Source organism: Loxodonta africana, chromosome 3 (assembly GCF_030014295.1).
Source record: "Loxodonta africana isolate mLoxAfr1 chromosome 3, mLoxAfr1.hap2, whole genome shotgun sequence".
In the NCBI taxonomy this organism is placed as follows: Eukaryota; Metazoa; Chordata; class Mammalia; order Proboscidea; family Elephantidae; genus Loxodonta; species Loxodonta africana.
In genome coordinates, this window is record NC_087344.1 from 7,818,248 (window position 1) to 7,840,369 (window position 22,122).

At 55.1% G+C, this 22,122-nt stretch overlaps 1 protein-coding gene across 1 annotated transcript in view; it reads right to left on the bottom strand.

Moving 5' to 3' along the window:
* The window catches only part of PTPRS (protein tyrosine phosphatase receptor type S), a 132,125-nt gene extending 113,232 nt beyond the window's left edge, over nt 1-18,893 (bottom strand). Inside the window, exon 1 of the mRNA XM_064280341.1 lies at nt 18,810-18,893. The gene's annotated coding sequence lies outside the window, so the exon portion shown is untranslated. The remainder of the gene's footprint in view (nt 1-18,809) is intronic.
* Nucleotides 18,894-22,122: the final 3,229 nt, after the last annotated feature.

The following is a 22,122-nucleotide window of genomic DNA, read 5'->3' on the forward strand; positions in this document are numbered from 1 at the left end:
CCCAAGCCTCAAAACTGTCCTCAGCTTGCACATGGGTAAAATAAGGTTCCGAGGTCTGCCATTATTGAAGCAGCCAGGCCGCCCCTGACTCACAGTTGGGTAAAATGAGACTCAGAGAGGTTCAGCCGGCTGCACAAGGTCACACGGTGGCAGGAGGTGGTGCTGGACCTGACCTAGAACGTCCTGACCAGACGTGGGACTGTGGGCCACACGTGTGGCCTGAGCTGGCTGAGCCAGCAGCGGAAGCCCTGGTATCTGCAAACCAGACACCTCCAGAGGCTGAGCCCTCCGGAGCTTTGGGAAGGGAGAACAGCCCTGGGGGGTGGCTGGGCTTCTTCAGGCTTCAAAGGGGTGAGAAAAAAAACACCACCTAACACCAACTATATTTTTAAAAATCCCACAGCAAGGAGGCCGGCCCGTCAGCGCCGCGTCACACCCGTGGGCAGACAGAGGCCCCGGAACGTAGGGACACGGCTATTTTAAAGGGGCTATTTCTGGAGGCTGAGGTGAGAACGTGGGGGCGAAGGAAGGGAGCAGGAGTAGCCGTGGGGACCAACGTGACCCGCCCTGACCAGCTGACTCCGGGGGTGAAGAGAACACAGAGCCACCTGCTCGGGGCAAATGCTGCTGCCTGGGAGACCTCAGGCATCCTGCAGCCTCATCTCTTCCCCTCTGAGATGGGGACTCTATGCAAAACATGGAGTGCCTGGGTGGTGCAAACAGTTAACACGCTCAGCTGCTAACCAAAAATGTTGGAGGTTCAAGGCCACCCAGAGGCACCTCAGAAGAAAGGCCTGGCGATCTACGTCCAAAAAATCAACATTGAAAATCCTATAGAGCACAGTTCTACTGTAACACACATGGGTCACCAGGAGCAGGAACCGAGTCGATGGCAACTGGTTTGTCTGTTTAATGCAAGACCCAACTGTGTGCAGGCCCTTTTGAGGACACAGTGGTGAACAAAACGAGCAAAAATGTCTCTCTCATGGAGCCCAGGCCAGAGTGGGAGGCAGAATTAAGTGAGATGCATACAATACGCAGACAGTGCCGAGTGCCGTGGATAAAGCCAGCAGCAAAAGGGGAGATGGGGAACTGGTCTGAAGGGTTGGTCAGGGAAAATCTCACTTCCATCAGCAGAGAGTTGAAGGAGGCGAGGGAGAGGGCTATGTCGATATCTGGGGAAAATGTATTCCAGGCAGCGGGAACAGCACGTGCAAAGGCCCTGAGGCAGGACTGAGCTTGGCCAGTTGGAGGAACACAAGGAAGGCTATAATCTTTACGGAAACAGATCACCAGGTTTTTTCTCTCACAGAGCCACTAGGTGACTCCAACCCACCAACGTTTTGGCTAGCAGTCAAGCACTTAACCATTGCACCACCAGGGTTCCTTATTAAGTGCCTACTAGAGGCCATGTCTAGAAGGAAAGTAAAGGAGAGATGGAGGATAGAGAGTGACAGCGAGGGAGCGATCTTAGCTATGGTAATCAAGGCAGGCCTCCTTGAGGAGGTGACTTTTTAGTAAAGACTAGCAGAAGGGAGTGAACCATGTGGAGATCTGGGGAAGAGTGTTCCCAGCAGAGGGAACAGCACGTGCAAATGCCCTGAGGCAGCACCAGGCCTGGTGAGTTGGGGGAACAGCAAGGAGGCCATGTGGCTGGAGCAGAGTGAGCAAAGGGGAGAGAGGAGGGGAGAGCAGAGAAGGGCGGGGCAGGGTGTATGGGGCCCTGTGGGCCTTGGACTTGGGCTTTTACCTGAGGGAAGTGGGAGCCCTGGAGGGCTGTGAGCAGAGGAGGAACAGGCCCTGACTCAGATGCTCATAGGTGCCCTCTGGCTGCAGCGAGGGGAACAGACTGTGGGGGTGAGGGCGAAGTCAAGGACTGGGGTTGAAGCAACTGCACTGGTCCAAGTGGGCGATAATGGGGCTGGGCCAGATGGAGGCAGAGGAGGGAGAAGTAGAGGAAAATGATATCTGCCTTCACCACATAGAGGTGTTAATGACTAAATGAATTAATCATTGGTTTATACATTGTTCAGCCTGGGGTTCAACACAGAGAGGTGCTCAATAAATGTTGTTATATTATTTTCAGGGCCTTGGTAACCTGCCTCCCTCACAGAGACCTAGGAGGACTCAGAAGACAACCCTGCTGACCCTGGTGACCCTGGTGGCTTTGGACGTTCTTTCAGGGCTATTTTGGCCATTCAGTGATCATTAGGGCCTATGTTCCTTCCATCTCTTTGATCCCCCATTCTTTTCCATGATGCCTGCTTTGTGGCCCAAGAAGGCTGCCTGAGCACCAGCCATCATCTCCATATTGCTGGTGGGGTACATGTGCTACCTGCCTTTAAAAGCAGTCCCTGGAAATCCTGCCCTTTATCCCACTGGTCAAAATAGAACCATGTGACCACCGTTAGCTACACTGGGAAAATGTAGTCTTTCTCCCCAGGCAGCCATGTGCCCAGAGAAAAATCGCCGGGTTCAACTGCTATAGAGGAGGGGAGGAAGGATACTGCCACAAATATGTGGCCCTTGGAGGCAGGTCTTGGGCTTCAAACCAGTTTATCTGAGAGACTCTGACCCACAAGGGCAAGATAGAAGTCACTGGGGTCAGCCGCCTGCCTCCACAACAGGATGGTTTCCACCCATCCCAGAGTCCACTTCCCCAAAGGCTCCAAGGTCAGAAATACTGGCTCAGGCCCTGCCCACAGTGGCCCCAAAGGCAGGGCCCCCACTTGGGGTCTGTCCCCAAGCACCAGGGCTCAAGATACCCAGTATCCCCCATCTACCTCGTCCCTGCTCAGCAAGGACACCCAGCCAATTCATCTCGTCCCCAGTAAACAACTGTCAGGGAAAATAAATAGTTTTTAATAGGCTCATTAATTGAACTCAGGGAGAAATAACCTTCTCCCTGGGCCAGGGAGAGGGAATGCTCAGAAGCAAACAGGAAAGTCCGAGCTGCTCAGACCCAGGGCGGTAGAGGACCCACCCTCCCAGCGAGGCTGGGAGACCTCCAAACTGTCCCCGCCACATTCAGTAACACCCACTCAACCAGCGAGCGGGTCGCTCCCGTGCCCGGCTCTTTGAAGCTGCCTGCCGGCTCCAAGGAGAAAGTCTCTGGTGGGTGCTACCGCATATTTAACGCCTCAGTAGCACGCAGACTTCTGCTCTAAGCCAGGGGTGGCAGCAGTGGCCGGCAAGGATTTAATGCCAGTTTTGGGCTCTCATCGCATTTATGTTTAAGGTTCCGCCTACTTACATCAATGACATAGTGGGTCTCATTGACAAGCGTGAGACCAAGTTTTCTCTTGTAAGTTGTAAGAGAATTGGTTTAAAGACAACGATTTAGAGGATGACACAGCCTACGGAAAAAGGCAGCTGCTGCTGACAGTGAGATCTGTGGCGGGCGGCACCAGGCAGAGCCCTGGACGGAAAGTCCGCAGACGAGGTGTGGCCAGCAGGGTGCCCCCGGCCCAAACCTCAAAGGTCAGAATTGACCAACTGAATCTGGCCACCCACTGTGACTTGGTTTCCCCATAGCAGCTCAGGTGGTCCCGGGGCACTGGACAGAAATTCAGAGACCAAGATGTGACCAGCAGAGTGACTTCCGCTCAGACCTCAAAGGTCAGAAGTGACCCCCTGCATCTGCTGTGACTCATTTTCTCCAACACAGGTCAGGTGGTCCCTGAGCACTGGATGGGGAGTCCACAGACTGAGGTGTGGCCAGCAGGATGCCCTCAGTCCAGACAACAAAGGTCACCTGTCATGACTCAGTTTCCCCACTGTGGCTCAGGTGGTCCCAGCCCAACCGCCTATCAACATCGATCTAACGTATCGGCCTGGCCTGTGGTTTCATCTGCCTGGGGCTTGCCACCACCAAGCCCCTGCCAGCCTGCTCTCGGACCAGCAGCGGGAAGGCTCCAGGCATGACTCAGCCACTTTAGGGAAAGTCAAACTTGAGTCCACCACTCCCCAACACCCCAAGCCTTCTACCCCCTAGAGCCTCCAGTGCAGGGCCCTAATCTTTCTCCTAGGAGGCATTGACCATCATCATACTGTACCGTGAGGTGTTTTAGCAATGGCAGGTGTTGGGGGCCTGTGACATGCCAGCACTTTCCACGCAAACTTGGTACCGGTCCTTCCAAACACCCAAGAGAGGGCCTTACGTCCATTTTACAGATGAGGAAAACTGAGGCCCCAGCAGGAGACACTACTGCCTCAGGGTCACACTGAGAGTGAGGCTGAGCCAAGACTAAATCTACGTTCTTCAGATGTTAAATTTGACCCTAGGGGGCGCCCTGGTAACTTCTCCACCTTTCTGGCCAACAAATGTGATGGTGTAAAAATGGCACCATGGTTGGGGGGCATCTGGCCTCCTCTAACCTCGTAAGGGCGAAGGAGAATCAAAATCAACATCCATAGCCTAGGGGTGATTCCTATGAAGAAGAGGTCAGACACACCTCCTCTCTCCAACCTTTTTATCAGTCCCTTCCCACAGCACTCTCTTCTTCTCTGTTGGGTTCGATAATCGTTGTTAATGACCACATACAACTCACAGACGATACTCACAATTCAGGGGTTTATTAGGGAAGTAACAGGTTACAATTCAGGATCAGGGTCGACTCAGGATACAGTTCTTCAGTCAGGACAGCTTCTTGGCCACGCCCACAGGCAGGCCTCTCAGACCCACAGGACTCTTGGGCCACCCCGGCCTCTGACCTGCTTGGGCAAGTGTTGCAAAGCTTCTTAGCTCCACCGATAAGTGCCCAGAGGCACCACACTCCACCAGTAACCCTCAGCCCAAAGGCGCTCCACTCTCTTGCTCTGTGGGCCAGGAAGCCCACTGTGCCATCTCCTGCCAGTCTTCCGGTTCTGCTGCCTCTGCTGCGGCCATTTCTCTGCCACTGCTTCTCACCAACTCTCGCTGTCTCTGGTGTCACAGCTCTCTGTCTCCTGGGTCTAGGTGGTTCTCAGAGATGAGATCCCAGATCCAAAGAACGCATTCTCCTCCTAGGTTTTCTTTCTTGGTGGTACCGGGGTTAAAAGACCGTGAGATAAAGGGCATAGAAAAGCAAGCCGTCGCACGACAGGTATCAAATGAACATTGGGGCTGGCTGTGTCTTAAAATACCTGGCCCGCAGTGTAGCAGGGGCAGGGGTCTGGGGACCATGGTTTCATGGGACATCTAAGTCAATTAGCATAATAAAATCTGTTAAGAAAACATTCCGCATCCCACTTTGAAGAGTGGCGTCTGGGGTCTTAAATGCTAACAAGCAGCCATCTAAGATGCATCAATTGGTCTCAACCCACATGTATCAAAGGAGAATGAAGAACACCAAGGACACGAGGTGATTACGAGCCCAAGAGACAGAAAGGGCCACATGAACCAGAGACTACATCACTCCGAGACCAGAAGAAGTAGATGGTGCCCGGCTACAACGAATGACTGCCCTGACAGGGAACACAACAGAGAACCCCTGAGGGAGCAGGAGAGCAGTGGGATGCAGACCCCAAATTCTCATAAGACTAGACTTAATGGTCTGACTGAGACTAGAAGAACCCCGGTGGTCATGGCCTCCAGACCTTCTGTTGCCCCAGGACAGGAACAATTCCCAAAGCCAACTCTTCAGACATGGATTAGACTGGACAACGGATTGGAGAGGGATGCTGGTGAGGAGTGAGCTTCTTGGATCAGGTAGACACTTGAGACTATGTTGGCATCTCCTGTCTGGAGGGGAGATGAGAGGGTGGAGGGGGTTAGAAGCTGGCGAAATGGATATGAAGAGAGAGAGTGGAAGGAGAGAGCGGGCTGTCTCATTAGGGGGAGAGTAACTGGGAGTGTGTAGCAAGGTGTATATGGGTTTTTGCGTGAGAGACTGACTTGATTTGTAAACGTTCACTTGAAGCTCAATAAAAGTTAAAAAAAAAAAAAAAATTATAATTAAAAAAAAAAAATACCTGGCCAGCCCACTCCTGCCTTTTTGAGTCCCTGGCTCCTTTGGGCCTCTGAGCTTCTTTCCCGGAGACAGGAAATCTCACAGACCATTTCAGGGTTTCCTGACTCCCCAACACCCATCCTCAGACCCCCAGCTCGAGGTCAACCCCTCAGACACACTGTTCTTGGCAGCTACCATCACTGTTCCTGTGCCACATGCTTTGGGCATGCAAAAGCTCAGAGAGGGCGAGCGAGTGACCAAGGTCACACAGCACCTCCTGGCCACCCTGCACAGGGCAGAGTGAGCTGCGCCATGAGGGTGGCCATCGAGGTGCCTCTCCTGCGATGTCACCTGTTCTAAGCATTATCAGAGCAGGACGAGGGGGCATTAGCCACTTGCCGACTGCTTTCCTAGCCATCTACCCGTCTAATCTCGAGGCTGGAGCTGGGCGGCCGGCGGTTGCGAGGGCCAGGCAGGCTGGGTAGGGGGAGGAGTATGGAGAGTGAGGCAGACAGGTCCTAAGTTCCTCTGAGGACTTGAACACAAAACGGGGCAGTGGGCTAGCCCGAAAAAGCTACACACCGTATGCTGCCAACTACATAGTACATTCTAGAAAAGGCAACACTACAGAGACAGTGAAAAGACCAGTGTTTGCCAGGGGCTCAGGGGAGGGATAAACAGGGGGAGCGCAGGGCATTTTTAGGGCAGTGAAACGATTCCACATGATACTGTCACGGCGGACACATGACATTATGCGTTTGTCGAAACCCACAGGACCGTACAACACAAAGAGTAAACCCTAGTATAAACTATAAAACCCAAAAATCAAACCTGTTGCCATCGAGTTGATTCCAACTTCTGGTGACCCCGTGTGTATCAGAGTAGAACTGCTCCATAGGGTTTTCTTGGCTGAAATCTTTCTGGCAGCAGATTGGCCAGGCCTTTGTTTCACAGCACTGTTGGGTGGGTTCAATCTGCCAACCTTTAGGTTAGTAGTTGTCAAGTGAGCGCAAATAGTACAAACCGTTTATCCCACCCAGGGACCTTATGTAAACAATGAGTCTTAGTTAATAACAATGTATCAATATTGATTCATCAGTTGTAACAAATATACCACCCAAGTAAGAGGTTCATAATAAGAGAAGCCATGTGCAGGGGGAAAAGGCGGGTATGTGTACTTTCTGCTCAGTTTTTCTGTAAACCTAACACTGCTCCAAAAAATAAAGTCTTTTTTTTTTTAAGGGCCATTGGGGGCAACCCAAGTGTCCATCAGCATATGACTGGATAAACAAAATGGGGTCCATTCACACAATGGAATATTACCCAGCCATAAGGGGAAATGAAGTTCTGATACATGCTATGACATGGGTCAACCCTGAAAACATTATGCTGAGAGAAGCCAGACTCGAAAGGACAAATTTGTGATCCTCACACCCACACACACCCACTGCCGTCGGGTCGATTCTGACTCATAGCGACCCTATAGGACAGAGTAGAACTGCCCCATAGAGTTTCCAAGGAGCGCCTGGTGGATTTGAACTGCGGACCCTTTGGTTAGCAGCCATAGCACTTAACCACTATGCCACCAGGGTTTCCTATGTGACCCTACTTGCATGAAATATCTAGAATAGGCAAATGCATGGCGACCAAAGTTTATTAGTGGTTACAAGAGGCAGGGCAGAGGGAGGAATGGGGAGCCAACATAAATGGGTACTGAGCTTCTGCCTGGGGTGACGAAAAACATTTGGAAATGGACAGTGATGAGGAATGCATGACGCTGTGAACGTAATTAATGTCACTGAATCGTACGCTCATAAATGATTAAAACGGCACTTACGTGATATATATTTTTACCACGATTAAGTAAAAAAAATTTTAAAGCCCTAGGAATTCGAGACGGCACTGACGGAGCATTAAACCAAGCGCAGCCACACACCTCGGACCCCGGTGCAGCCTCGGCAAACAGCAACGACACCCCCATTGGCCTGCAGGGGAACAGGCGGCCCTGGGGAAAAGGCTTTGGTCGTTCCCATTTCTTGTCCCCCTGTGCCTCAGTTTCTCCACCTGCAGGAGGGGTGAGAGCTGGCTCGTCTCAACTGCTGCGTCATAGGGTTATTCTAACGGTAAAATGACAGAGTGCGGGGACACAGCCCAGTGCAGGCACACAGCACGGACTGTGACACCAGCCGCCGTTGTTACGGGGGTCTCGCCGCCTGGGTGGGCTATTCCCCCTCCACAGCAGTTCTGCAGGGAATTGCAGCTTTCCAACTCCATTTCTAGCCCCCCTAATTGTTCATGAAGATGGGGGGCTGAGGGAAGGACACGTGTCTACCGCTAATGTGCACCTGGCACTGGATCGACATGACACCATTTAGTCCCCAATGACGTGGCAGGAAAGATTCATCCCCATTTCACAGATGAGAAAACCGAGGCTCGGGGGAAGGGAATAATGGGTTTGCCTCACAGCTGGGGAGAGCCTGTGTTGGGGTTCAAACCTGCGGCTCTCAGGCCTCCAGAGTGTGGTGTGGGTCTTTCCCCGGGGAGTGGGGGAGCTCGTATGTGGGCTCCCTGAGCCAGGCAGGACTGAGAGTAAAAGTCCCGGCCCCTGGCAGCCCTGGCTGGGCTCAGGGAGAGAAGCTGACACTGTTGCCAGAGGCCCAGCTACTCACGCCTTCCAGAATCAGCCAGACAGGAACAATTAGTCACTTCCAATAATCGACTGGGTGGTGGGGTCAGGCCGGGCATGCGGCGGGGACCTGTTAGTAATCTTGGCGCTGTGGCCTTGGGGGATGTCGGGGTCTGTAAGGAGATTGGGGGCTTGTGCAAGAACACGCTGACGTCCTGCCCCGCCTGGTTTCTCTTGCTGGCACAGGTCTGGGGCATAAACCAGGTGTTCTAAACCTTGGCACTACTAACATTTGGGGCTGGGTCATTCTCAGGTGTGGGGGGCCGTCCTGTAGGGTGTAGAGCAGCATCCCTGGCCTCCACCCCGTCGATGTCAGTAGTACCCCACTCAGTTATGACAATGTCCCCTGTTGTCGTTAGTTGTCACTGAGTCAATTCCAACTCATAGTGACCCCGTGTGTGTAGAGTCGAACTGTGCTCCATGGGGTTTTCGAGGCTGTGACCTTTCAGACACAGATCGCCAGGCCTTTCTTCTGAGGCACTTTTAGTAGGTTTGACCCACCAACCTTTCAGTTAATAGCACTTAACCATTTGCACCACTCAAGGACAATGTCCCCAGGCATTGCCAAATGTCTCCTGCAGGGCAAAACCATCCCGCCAGGTGTCCTGGCCCCGAGAACAAACAGGTATATTTTGGCAAGAACGAGGGAGTGAGAAGCAGGTCCTGCAGCCAGCAGATAACTCACAGCCCTGCCCCGTGGGATGAGCCAGCTTCCTTCGGCGCAGCATTTAATTTAAGTCAAGTTTGTCGTTAAGGCCAATATTAATATAATAAGAGCCAGCATTTATCGAGCGCAGACGCTGGCCCAGGCCCCGACCTCAGTCCTTCCCGTGAATTCTCACACCAGTGCCGCCAAACAACCCGGCGAGGCAGCTGTGATTCTTGAACCCATTCTATAGTCCAAGAAAATGAGGCTCGGCAGCAAGTGAGGTACCTGAGGTCGCACAACTACAAACGGCAGGGAAGGGGGTCTAGCCCAAGAGGGTGTGGATCTTCATCCAACAGTATTCTAAGGGGGAAAAAAGTCCAAGGACGTAAAACAGGGTAGGGGCCCTGGTGGTAAAATAGTTAAGCACTGGGCTGCTAACCAAAAGGTTGGCGGTTCGAACCCACCAGTGGCTGGCTGCTCAGGGAGAAAAACCTGGTGATCCGCTTCTGTAAAGGCTACAGCCTAGGAAACCCCATGGGGCAGTTCTACGCTGTCACACAGGGTCACTCTGAATCAGAATCAACTTGACAGCACCCGACAACATTAAAATAGGGTGATTTTATATCAAATCTAGACTTCGGATTTTACTTGGAAAAACAGGCAGATCTGCCCACGGAGCTATTTGGGGCTGCCAGGAGGGCTGGGGATCTGACCCACCCATACCTTTCCCCTTGGGCTACCTGCCTGGCCCTGAGGGTATAGGGGTTCAAAAGTGGTATTTCTGCCACCTGCTTCTTCTTGCCTCAGTTCTCCCTCCGAGCTGCTGTCAGGGAACCCTGCCTGCCTTCCTGTGCCCAACCCAGCAGGTAGGTGGGCATGGCTGTGTAGCTCTGGCCAAGTCCCTCTCCCTTTCTGGCCCATGACCGGACGTCTTTTTCATGGGGTGTTTCCTGAGCGCTGAGGTTTCTGTCAGTGCTGACGCTGGCACCCAAGGGCTGGGAGGCTTTTGGTAAATTCTGTCTGCAAATGTTAAAGATGCAGCTGGCACTCCTAAACTTTGGGCCCGTGTTGTCTGCCCTCAGGTGACTCACCCCCACCTCGCCTCCGGCTCTGCAGAAGCAGATCTCCCCCGACACACACGCCCTTTGCACTTGCCATTCCCACTGCCGTTCATCTCTGTCCTCACGCTTCAGGTCTCAACTCAAAAGTCACCTCCTCAGAAAGGCCCTCCCTATCCCCTCAAACAGCAACCAGGGGCACTGCTGGGAGCCACCTGTCATTCTTCCCAGAGCCAAAATATTTTCCTTGAGTACTTACATGTTTGAGGAGTCCCTGGGTGGTGCAAACGGTTAAATACTCCACTAGTAGTCAAAAGGTTGGCAGTTCGAATCCACCCAGAAGTACCTCGGAAGAAAGGCCTGGCAATCTACCTCTAAAAGGTCACAGCTTGAAAACCCTTAGAGCACAATTCTACTCAGCACACGTGGGGTCACCATGAGTCGGAATCAACTCAATGGCAACTAACAAAAATTCACGTGTTCACTGTCTCCTCTGGCAGACAGCAATGTCGAAGGGACCAAGGACTTGGCCTGCCTTGTTGACTGCTGTACCCCAGCATCTTATTTTTATGTCTTTATTAAAAATGAAAAGAAACTCATCTAAGGCTTCCTGTAGGCCAGGCATATATAAATCCGTATCTTCCACACACTAACCCTGTCATGCGTGAGAAACGGTCATATGTACCCATTTTACAGATCAGGAGATTGAGACCTGGAGAGGCTCCATCCACTTGCCCAGGGCTCGCCAGCTCACGAGTGGCAGAGCTGGGATTTGAGAGCAGAGCCTGGCTCCTGAGTTCCTTGGCAGCTGATATTTAACAAAAACTAATTGAATGAGTTAATTAATTGATGAATGAATGAATGAACGCTTGCGCACCAAGTATGGAAATAGATTCCGCTTCCAGGTGTCCCTCAGTGGGGCTACCGTCACAGCCCCGGACTGCCCCCAACCTCCTTCTCTGCACTCACCAAGTCTACCCACCTGCCCGCCTGGCCTGCGACAGCTCAGCTCTCGCTCGGAGGTGGTGCAGCCTCGATTAGGTAGCCAGTGACAGGGAACACCCCAGTTTGCAGCTGCTGAGTCATCTGACATGCTGACCTGGGTCCTGTGGTGAACCCACCCCGGGGCTGGGGGAGCCCCTGACGGGCAGGTTCCTCCGCACATCAAGGCTGTCTTCCTGCCACCATCAGAAATGATAAGGACAGCAGCAGCATCTTTGTCCCGGGTGCCATCAGAGTAAGCTCTGGACACGTATTAGCTCATTTAATTCCACCACCAACCCTGCACAACGGCTACTATTGCTCTCTCCATTTCACAGGTGCGAAAACAGAGGCACAGAGGGGTTGTACGATTTGCCCCAGGGCACACAGCCAGTGAGTGCCTGAGCGAGGATTTGAACACTTGGCAGCCTCAGTCCAGCACTCAAGGAAGGCATGCGGGTTCCAAGAATCTCTGTACCCATGTCTGGAATGTCCCCAACAGGGGACCTATCACCCAAATGACCTCCCTAAGGTCATCAGATGGCCCTGCGTAAGAAGCCCGGCTCTGTCCCTTATTGACTGTGTGACCTTGGACCAGTGAAGTCCCACTCTGTGCCTCAGTTTCCCTCTCTCCAGGACCGGTAATGGCACTGCACGAAGAAGCAAAGGTGGAAAGGCAACTAGGATGCTTCTAACGCGCTTACTCAGCACAGGGCCTGGCACGGGGCGCCAAATCCCAGTAAGTTGGGGCAGCTATTATTATCCCCGACATCCCCTCATTTGCTGCTCATGGGGGTTAATTATAAGCAGCATTAAATTATACACACACAGACACGCCGAACACGCTTCCCCAGAACCCCTGAATTTCCACCAACACTCAATTACCCGAACAACAGCGTGACAATGGAGCGTCCTCCCACCCCCTCTCTGGCCAGCCCCCCCTCCATCCGAGGGTCCCAGGCCGCTGGAATGGAGCCTGCTTTCTGTGAGAAGTCCTGAACCGAGCAACACAGGACGAACGTGGGTGGCAAAGAACATGCCGAGACCCCACGGGAGGCGTTTCCATCTCATGTCATGGCTTGCTACCCGGCGGGCTGCAACTGCCCTGATTTTAGAGATGAAGGAACAGAGAAGTCAAGCCACCTGCCCACGTTTGCACAGCCCAACCAGGGTGGGTGGCTAAAGTCAGGACTCTGACCCCAAAGCCGGAGGGGGGGTAACCTCATTTTGTTAGCCTGGAAGCTCTCCCACAGAGAGGCTAAGGGGCAGAGGAGAGGTCACACAGGGAGGGAAAGAGGGAAAAACCAGGATAAACGCTGGGATTTTCAGTTCCCCAGGCAGGGCCACTGACGTTTGGTCATCCTACAAGGAGCTGGCTTTACTGATGCTAGTTCCTATCAAGCTGATTCCGACTCAGGGCAGCCCCGTATGTGCAGAGCAGAACTGTGCTCCGGAGAGTTTTCACGGCTGTGATTTTTTGGAAGATCACTGGGCCTGTCTACTGATGTACCTCTGGGTGGGTTTGAACTGCCAACCTTTCGGCTAGAAGTCCAGCGCCTAACCATATGCATCATCCAGGGACTCCAGCAAGGATCAAAAAACTCAAAAGCCACCAGGCCCACGCAGATACATAAAAGACATACCAGACAAAGGGGACAGCCGTGATTTAGCCCCACTTACGACATCCAGTGGGTGACCCTGACTCAGAAACCCCAGAGCCCCCGTCAGGGTCAGATCCTTGGGAATCGGGGGCAGCAGGGATGCCGGACAAACCCCCAGGGGTTTATTTTCAGGTTTGGCATCCCTCGGGCTGCGGTGGGGCTCTGAAGGGGGCCTGGAAGTGGGGGAGCTGACGAGAGCTTCCACAACCAGACGGGAATAGCAGCTCCCGGGTCCAGCCTGGCCAGGCCGAGGGCCGCCAGCTCCAAGGAGGAGAGGAAAAACAGAGACAGAAATAAAGCTCCAGGAAAGTCGAGTGTCTGTCCGTGAGTCATTCCCACCCGCTCGTTAATTTTCACCTTCTAGAAGTGTAAAGCCAATTGATTTTTCATATTCCCCACGCACACCCCCTCCCTCGATGCTTCTGAGATATCAGCCAGGGACCCGCAGAAACAGTACGCTGGGCTTCTTTTTTTTTTGGCTGTCTTTTCTTTCCTTAAAGAAAAAGGAGAAAAAAATCTGATGTATCATACTCAGCACCCTTGAACTTCTGGAACACCAGAGGGCTGTGAGAACCTAGACCACAGGGTTAGGGGGACGTGGGTGTCGCCTCCTTCCCGTGTGTCTTTGGGCTGGGGTCTGCCCTCTCTCGGAACAAGGCCTGCTCTGTTGTTGGGGGCCACCAAGTTGATTCTGACTCATAAGGACTCCATGTGATGGAGAACTGCCCCATGGTGTTTTCTAGGCTGTCATCTTTCTGGGAGCAGGTCACCAGGTCTGCTTCCCCGAGGAGCCGCAGGGTGGGTTTGAACCTCAGCCTTCCGGACAGCAGCCAAGTGCTTAACCACTGTGACACCAGAGCTCCTTTTTCCTGCTCTGAGATTCCTTCATTCTCACTTCCTCCCCCCGTCTCCTGGTGTCCGGGGCAGTGGGGGCGGGGGTGGCCGGGATCCCTGTTCCCTGACTCAGAACGTCCGAGGTTCTCCTTCTAAAAGGATCAACCTCTTTCTAGTACCTTCCTCCCCCCTCCCCCCACAAACCAGCGACTTTCTGGTTCTAGACGAGGTAAGGTGAAAAGACAAGAATAAAAAAAAAATTAATATAGACAGTTTTAACAGTAATTGCCCTTTCCCTCAAAAAGTCCAGGTAGATCTGACCCGGCAATTCCACTCCCAGGTGTACATGTGAACGACTTGAAAGCAGGGACCCAGGCAGATGCGTGTACACCGACGTTCACTGCAGCACCGTTCACAACAGCCAAAAAACGCAGACACAACACAAGCGTCCGTCAACAAACAGATGAACGGATGCACAAAACGTGGCCCGTCCATGTGATGGAATATTACTCAGCCATAAAGAGAAATGAAGCCCTGACATATGCTAAGACGTGGATGAACCCTGAAAACATTACGCCTAGTGAAAGAAGTCAGGCAGAAAAAGAAAGACCAACATGGTACGATGCCACTTGTAGGAAATATCTAGACTAGGCAAACGCGTAGAGGCCACAGCTGATTAGTGGTTACCAGGGTGGCACAATGGCTAAGCACTCGACCACTAACTGCAATGTCAACAGTTTTAACCCACCGGCGGCTCCGCAGGAGAAAGACGTGGCAATCTGCTCCTGTAAAGACTGCAGCCTGGGAAACCTGCGGGGCAGTTCTACTCTGTCCTGTAGGGTCGCTATGAGTCCAAACGATGGCACACACCAGGGGCTGGGGTTGGGGGAGGCAGGGAATGAGAGTGACTGCTTAAGGGGGTGCTGAGTTTCTGTTAAAGGCGATGGGAAATGTTTGGAAACTGAAAGCTGTGACGGGTGTACAACACGGGGACATAATTAATGCCACTGAATGGTGCATGTAAAAAATGGTTGAAATGGCAAACGTCCTGTTACATATATTTGACCACAATTTTTAAAAAAGTAATCACCCTCTCGCCCTCGGTCCCCCCAACATCCAACATCAGCAGTGGTGTGACTTTGCCCGCGTACCTGCGGCAGGTTTTTAGCAGCTTGGCACATGGTTGCTGCACGGGTGCAGAAGCTATGACTTAATCTGGTCACCCCCTCTTGTCCCCACTGGGGGCTGAGCCACCCTGCCTGGTAAGGGGCTGGGGCTCTTAACATACCCCACCCAGGCACCATTTGCCGCAGGGAAGGACGGAGCCAAGGGCAGATTGCACCAGCTTCGCCCGAGAGAGGTAGCCTCTTGCCCAAACTCCGAGAAATGGGGTGTCCACCCACCAGTGTACCAGGATGCTGCCCTAGATGCAGACAAAAACCCAGGGGTGTCTCAATGACCCCGCCCTAGGCCCCACCTCCCTCCAGCACCCCGAGACCCCCAGAAGGGAGGGGGAACTGGCACAGTACCCGCGGAGCCCTGCATACAACCCAGGCATCTTCCCCTCACTCCGACAGATTCCGCACATGGTGCCTAATGCGGTGGCGGGGCGGGGGGGGGGGGGGAGCAATGCTCTAGGCGGAAAACATTAAGCTTTGTCAATTATCCCCCAAACCCGCTGGGTTTATAAATATCTTTCCTTATTTTTAGGGTTTTCCTCTCTCCAGTGCTCCCCCTCTCCCCCGCGCGTGGCGGCGGCTACACTCACGGGAAGCAGGTGAACATGGGGCCACCGGGTGGAAATGCCACGCTCCTCAGAGCCCTAACATCTCTGCCCATCCCTCCCTGGCCACCTCACTAACTGTGGCTGGGGCCACGCCGGCACTGGGACAATCAGCAAAGCCACAGGTCTCTCCGTGCCTGGCAGGGAAGGTGTGCGCTGTGCTCAAACACCTGTAAAATGTACTGCCGCTGCTGGACCAGGAAGCAAAAGGGGAAGCTGAGGCACTGCCTGGCCAGCCATTGGCTGAGCGTAGGTAGATGTGTCTCCTCCACCAGTCCCAGCTCTGGGGTACCCACCCTTTGTGCAAGCGAAAAAGGAACAAAACAGGTGGGGAGGGATGATTCCAGAACGGTCCACCCAGATAATACTATTGAATTCCCTGATAGCCACGAAGCTTCCTCCTCTTCCATTGCTCCCGTGTCTACATGTCCCCCAGCATTGGGGGACAAAGACCCCCTCATGTCCCCAGGTGGGGTCCACTGACATGGGCAGCCACCCGCAGCCCCCTGGGAGGCAGGGAAGAAAGGTGCTCAGACGTTCAAAGATGGAAACGATGAGGAAATATGGCCAAGGGATGATTATTTCCATGCAGGCAGCAGGCAGGGACCCGGATTTGAGTGTCCCCTCTCTGTGTCTACCGCACACGGGATCAGGGGCTGACGAGGGACCCTGGGGAGAAGAAGTCCCCCTCTCCCGCCGGGAGCCAGCCCAGCAGTGCCTTCCAATGCCACACCCGCCAACCAAACTCCCCATCACCACCTCCCGCAGGAGGTGGAGAGGGGACAGGGCCACCATCCCTTGGGACAGCCACTGGCATGACAGCACCAGCCCCCGTCCCCCCAGGGCCGATGTCATCGGGCAGGGTGGCAGGTACAGAAGAGACCATGAGCTCACCAGCCAAGCTGGATCTCCTGCGACGTTTTGTTTGCCTGAGCCCAATTTACCAACTCTCAGGGTGACTGAGTGTGGCTAGCGGTGGCCCCCAGAGGGCTGGGGGGGCCCAGGCCCCACGCAGGAGTGCACCGTCATGGTGAAGTGGCCCCACAGGCTCAGGACCAGGCAGGATGAGGTTTTCTGGAGGGGAAGTTCGGAGACTAGCAGACAGAGCAGGCAGAGAGATGTCCAAAAGAGGACATTGAGGGGGGCACCACAGGGAGTCCTGCCAAAGACTCAGCCCCAAGCCCATGGCTCTGGGATTTAGGGGGCAGGCAGCCTACGCCCCCAGCCGGCTGCCTTCGGCTGCCAGAGTATCAGCTGGCAGCAGCAGAAAAGAGAAGCCAAGGGACAGAAGGCAAGGTTGGCAGGGGGAGGGGGGCACAGGGAACTGGGACCCTGTGAGGGGGAGGGGAGCTATGCAAATGGCGGAATCGACCCAGTCCCTCGCCCATTAATAAAAGCTCCAGCAGCGGCAGCAGCAGCAGCTGGCCTCACAGAAGCAGGGACGCTGGCTGGAGCTCCCTTCTCTCAGACGCGAGGCGGCTCCGCGGGGAACGGAGGGTGCCCCGAACAAAGAGGAGCCCTCGCCCCCACGACCACAGCGATGGGGGCATCAAGAGGAGGCGGGAACCCCAGCAGCCCAAGCCTGGTGGGCCTGCTGAGGGCTCAGGCCGGATGGTTCCCTGTCCTTAGGATCCTCGGGGACCCTTCAGCTTTGTCTCCATGTCTCAGCGTCCCTAGCGCCGAGCTGGGACCAAACACCTCAGAACCCCCACTGGCGCGGTAGTGCTGGCCTTTCGGGGATTGGGGATTCGGTCCAAGGCAGAGCGGCCGGATGCTCAGAACGGGGACTCCCCCAGATTGAGGTGGGGGGGCGGGGGAATCCCAGCTGGGCCCGGGGGTGGAGGGGCAGCACCCCCCAGATGGAGGCGCTGGGGAGTGCTGTGTGTTTGGGGGATGGGGTCCCTGGGGGATGGCTGAATTTAAGAAAAGGTTGCTGAGGAACACGTTTCCTCTAAGCTGCATACCTGGGGCGCTACTGAGGGAGAATCTGAGATTGGGGGAAGGGGTCACTGGGGAACTAGGTTTCAGATTTGGGGAAGTGTGGCTGAGAAACGATTCCAGCTGGTGAGGGGTTCCCTGAATTGAGCATTTTGGAGAGAAAGTGGCGAAAGGGAGTTTCTCAATTTGGGGGGCTTTTAAGGGGGGTCCAGGATTTGCCGGGAAGAGGTGCTAAAGGGGTGAACCTAAATTTAGGAGAGACTCCCACACACAGCAGTGAACTTGGCCGCAGGCTGGACGAACCCTTGCGCCCTGGACTCCGGGACGCTAACGGGGGGGGGGGTCCCTCAAGGCACGCCCCTCCCCCGAGCCCCCTCAAACTGGTCCCGATGACCCCGCCTCGGGATGACGTCACCGCCCCTCCCCCAGCCCCTCGAGGGGGCTCCCGGTGCGTGCAGAGTCCTCGGGGCTGGCTGCTCAAGGGGTGGCTTCCCCTCTCGCGGCATCCCCATGTCCCCCCCCCGCTCCCCGCTCCAAGGAGAGGTTAGGGTGCCTGGCGCGTGAGCCTGTCCGGCGGGGTCCCTGGGGCCAGGGGCTGAGGCTCCCCCCGCCTGGGGGGCCGTAGAAGGGTGGGGCAACGCCAGGATACCGGAGGGGCGCCCCCCAAGGGATTAATGGGGTCGCGAGGGCGCAGGGGGGCGGCAGGGTTGAGTCGAAGGTCTCCGGAGGAAGAAAGGTAGCGGGCGCAGCAGCCGCCCCGGGCACCCCGGCCGGTCCCACCTCGAGCCACCCGTCCCGGACTCGTCTCTACTCCGGGGCGCCAGTGCGCCCCCCCTGCCAACACAGCGCCCCCTGCCTCCACAGGCCGTCCGGGGACCCCGGCCGCGCGCCGCCGGGCCAGCTCCCGCGCCCCGCACACACGCGCCCCCCTCCGCGCTCTGCCCCGCCCGCACCCCGGCTGGTGCAGCCGGCTACGCTGGGCACCGTCCAACGCCGCGCTCGGGGCACTTGCAGCCCAGCCCCCTCCCACGCCGCGGGCGCACCCCCAGCCCCGCGCCGAGACCTGCCCGCGGCCCGGCCCGCCCCAGCGCAGACAGGGGTGCACGGTGCGGGCGCAGCGGCGGGGCGGGCGGCCGGCTGTAGCGAGCAGCCTCCGAGCACAATGGCCGTGCAGGCTTCCCCGGCACAAAGCCGGCGCGCTGCCCACTCTGCTGCCTGCGAGACCCCCACTGGAGCGCCCGCGTTTGGGGTTTTTTGGCCACCGAGAGGATGCATTTGGGCTCCTTTACCTGGAGGCTGGCTGGGCTGGGCTCCCCCGGCTCGGCCCCGCTTCACATCCTGGCTGTGGCATGGAATCCGAGCGGAGCCCGAGCGCCAGCGGCTCGCGGCGTGCGCGCGCCGGCCGGGCTGCCGGGCGGGCGGCGCGAGGACACTCACTGCGGCTCGCGCTCCCCTCGCGCCGGCTCGCGCGCCCCCCCCAGCCGGTGACGTCATCCCTTCCGCCAGCGCCGCCGCCACCGCCGCCGGCCGGGGGCGGGGCCGGGGCGGGGCCGGCCGGCGCGCGTCACTGCGCAGCCGCGCCGCTGCCACGCCCCCCGCCAATGAGGAGGCGCGGCGCGGGCGCGTTGCCCGGAGGCGTTTAAAGGGCCGCGAGAGCACGTGGGGCGGGGGGCGCTGGGCTCCGCGGAGCACGTGGGTGGTGGCGGTCGCCCGAGGGACGCCTTCCGGCCGCTGCCCGCGCGGGTGCCCCGGGCTCTGGGCAAAAAGGCCACGGCGTATGTGGTGTCCTGCTGGAAATCTCGCCCTGGTTCCCCAGTGCCCTTCGAATAAAACCCAGCCACCTCCCAGGGGCCCTGCTCTCCACACCTGCGCCCACCACCCTGCCCCAGAGTCTCCATGGTCCAGTCCTTCTCACGTCCTCTCCACCATTCCAAGCACTGTCCTGCCTCGGGGCCTCTGTTAGCCCTGCTGTTCATTAGCTGGGAAGCTCTTCAGCGATCTTTGCTGTCTCTCCTTTTAGATTTCTGCTCAAACATCAGAAACGTGTCAGAAGAGGCCCTTCCTGACCACACCATCAACTCTGCCCCCGTCCCATCATCCTGTTTTTATTGTAATCGCGCTCAGGTGTAACTCCGTAAAAGAGGACTGAGGATCCCTATTGAATGAACCAGATGAGGGAATGCTCCCAGCACAGTAAGCCTTCACACACCTTAATAATTACCAACCCGGAGACTGTGGATAAGGAGACCTGGTGGCGCAATGGGTAAGCGCCGGGCTGCTAACCGAAAGGTCAGTGGTTGGAACCCACCAGGTGCTCTGGGCGGGAGAAAGATGCGGCAGCCTGCTTCCCTAAAGATTTACAGCCTCGGAAACCCCGTGGCGCAGTTATACTATTTCCTACAGTGTGGCTAGGAGTCGAAATTGACTTGATGGCAAGAGGTTTGGTTTGGGCTGCTGTGTAGTCAAGAAAAACCATGCTGGAGCCCCAGCTTAGACGCTGACTTGCTGTGTGAGGCCCTGAACCTGGGTTTCTCCACCTGCCAAATGGGTTTGCTTCTCTGATCTCAGCATCCCATCTATGAAATGGGAGGTAGCCCATCCTCACAAGGAGCCGGTAGGGATAAATTGTGAGAGTGGGCTGCCTTGCTTGTAGCTGATGTTCAAAAATGAGATAAAAAAGAAGGAAAAATTAGAGGGGAAGTATTCAGGGAGGGTGTCAAAGATGCCAAATGATATTGCGCACCCAGCTGTGGTGTCTTGAGGGCGGTGAAAGCGTTTACTTCCTCCAGGTACATATTTGGAGAGGGCCTCGTGCCTGCAAAGTTTAGAATTTGGGGTTTTTTTCCTCCAAAATGGGTGATTCATTCACTCCAGGCCAAAGATGCAAATAAACAAAAAGCATTAACGCAGGGAGCAAAACGGTAAGGCGGAAGTCATAAAGAGGAGAGAGGAGACGATGAATAATTAAACAAGGGACCTAAATTAAGCTCCAAGTTTCCCAGCGGCCAGTGCAGCCGCCAGGTTTGCACAGCCCACTCTGTCCTCCTGCCTGGCTGGGTGACCCTGACCTGGCCGATGACACCAGGTGTCGGTTTTCTCATCTAGGCAATGGGGACACAGCCCCAGCTTGAAGGAGCAAGCAGGATGTTCTTAGCAAGGTTTCTTGTACACATTAGGTGCTCACGCCTTGTGTGCCTGATGGAGGCAGAGTGAAATGAGACTGCTGGCTCTGAAGGGCATGGACTTGGTATGAGCCCCAGCCTTGCCACCTCTTAGGGGAGTGACTTTGAGCAAGTCGCTGTAACATTCTGACCTTCATTGTTCCCGTCTACAAAAAGAGGACAACTCCAAGCGTTCTCGTGAGCAGCAAAGGAAACAGAAGGAAGTAAAACACTATGATGTGTGCCCAGGAAACCCTTCCACTGAGCAACAAATGTTTTATGGAGCCTCTATCGTGTATGGAGCCCTGGTGGTGTAGTGCTTAAGAGTTATGGCAAGCTATGGCTACTAACCAAAAGGCTGGCAGTTCGAATCCACCAGCTGCTCCTTGGAAACCCTCTGGGGCCATTCTACCCTGTTCTGTAGGGTCGCTATGAGTCAGAATTGACTCGATAGCCACAGGTTTGGTTTTGGTGTAACTGTGTACCAGAGGCATGGGTTGTTCCGTGGTAGAATGCTCACCTTCTGTGTGGGAGACCTGGGTTCGAGTCCCGACCAATGCACGGCCACCACCTGTCTGTCAGTGGAGGCTTGTGCGTTGCTAGGATGTGAACAGGTTTCAGCGGTGCTTCCAGACTAAGACAGACTAGGAAGAAAGGCCTGGCATAAAAATTCTGAAAATTAACCCGTGAAAACCGTATGGATCACAATGGTCCGACCCACAACTGATGGCACAGGACCCAGCACTGCTTTGTTCTGTTGTACATGGGGTCGCCATGAGTTGGGGGCCAACTCAACAGCACCTGACAACAACTGTGTGCCTGGCTCTTCTAGGTACCGAGGACACAGAAGTAAACAAAACAGGCACAAAAACTTTTTCTGCCCTCGTAGAGTTCACAACCCAGTGGGGGAGATAGAGGATACCTTGCTCTGATAAAATCCCAACTTCTCCCGGTGTCCCACGAGGCCCTGCACAACTTGGCCCTGTCTCCTCCCTGCCCTCCCCTCTCCTTATTCTCCTCCTTGCTAACTCCGCACCAGCCTCTTTGCTACTGAAAACACCCGGTATGGTCCAGCCTCAGGGCCTTCGCACTGGCTGTTCCCTGTGTCTGCAATGCTGTTCCTCCTGCTTTTCGGAAGATGCGACCCTCCTCACCCTTCAAGAGAGAACTTCCTCAACTATCCTGCTAAACCAATTCTTTAAATTAGTTTCTAAATCATTTGCTAAATAAGGGGTTTTGTAAATAAGGAGCTTTACAGGCTTACCTCTGTAATTCAGTGCGACAAACATTCCAGAAGGTGGCTGGGTAGCAAAAACAGCTAAGCGCTCAACTACTAGCCAAAATGTTGGTGATTCGAACCCAACCAGAGGTGCCTCAGAAGACAGATCTGTTTCTGAAAGGCCTTGAAAACTCCACAGGCAAACCTACTCTGACGTACATG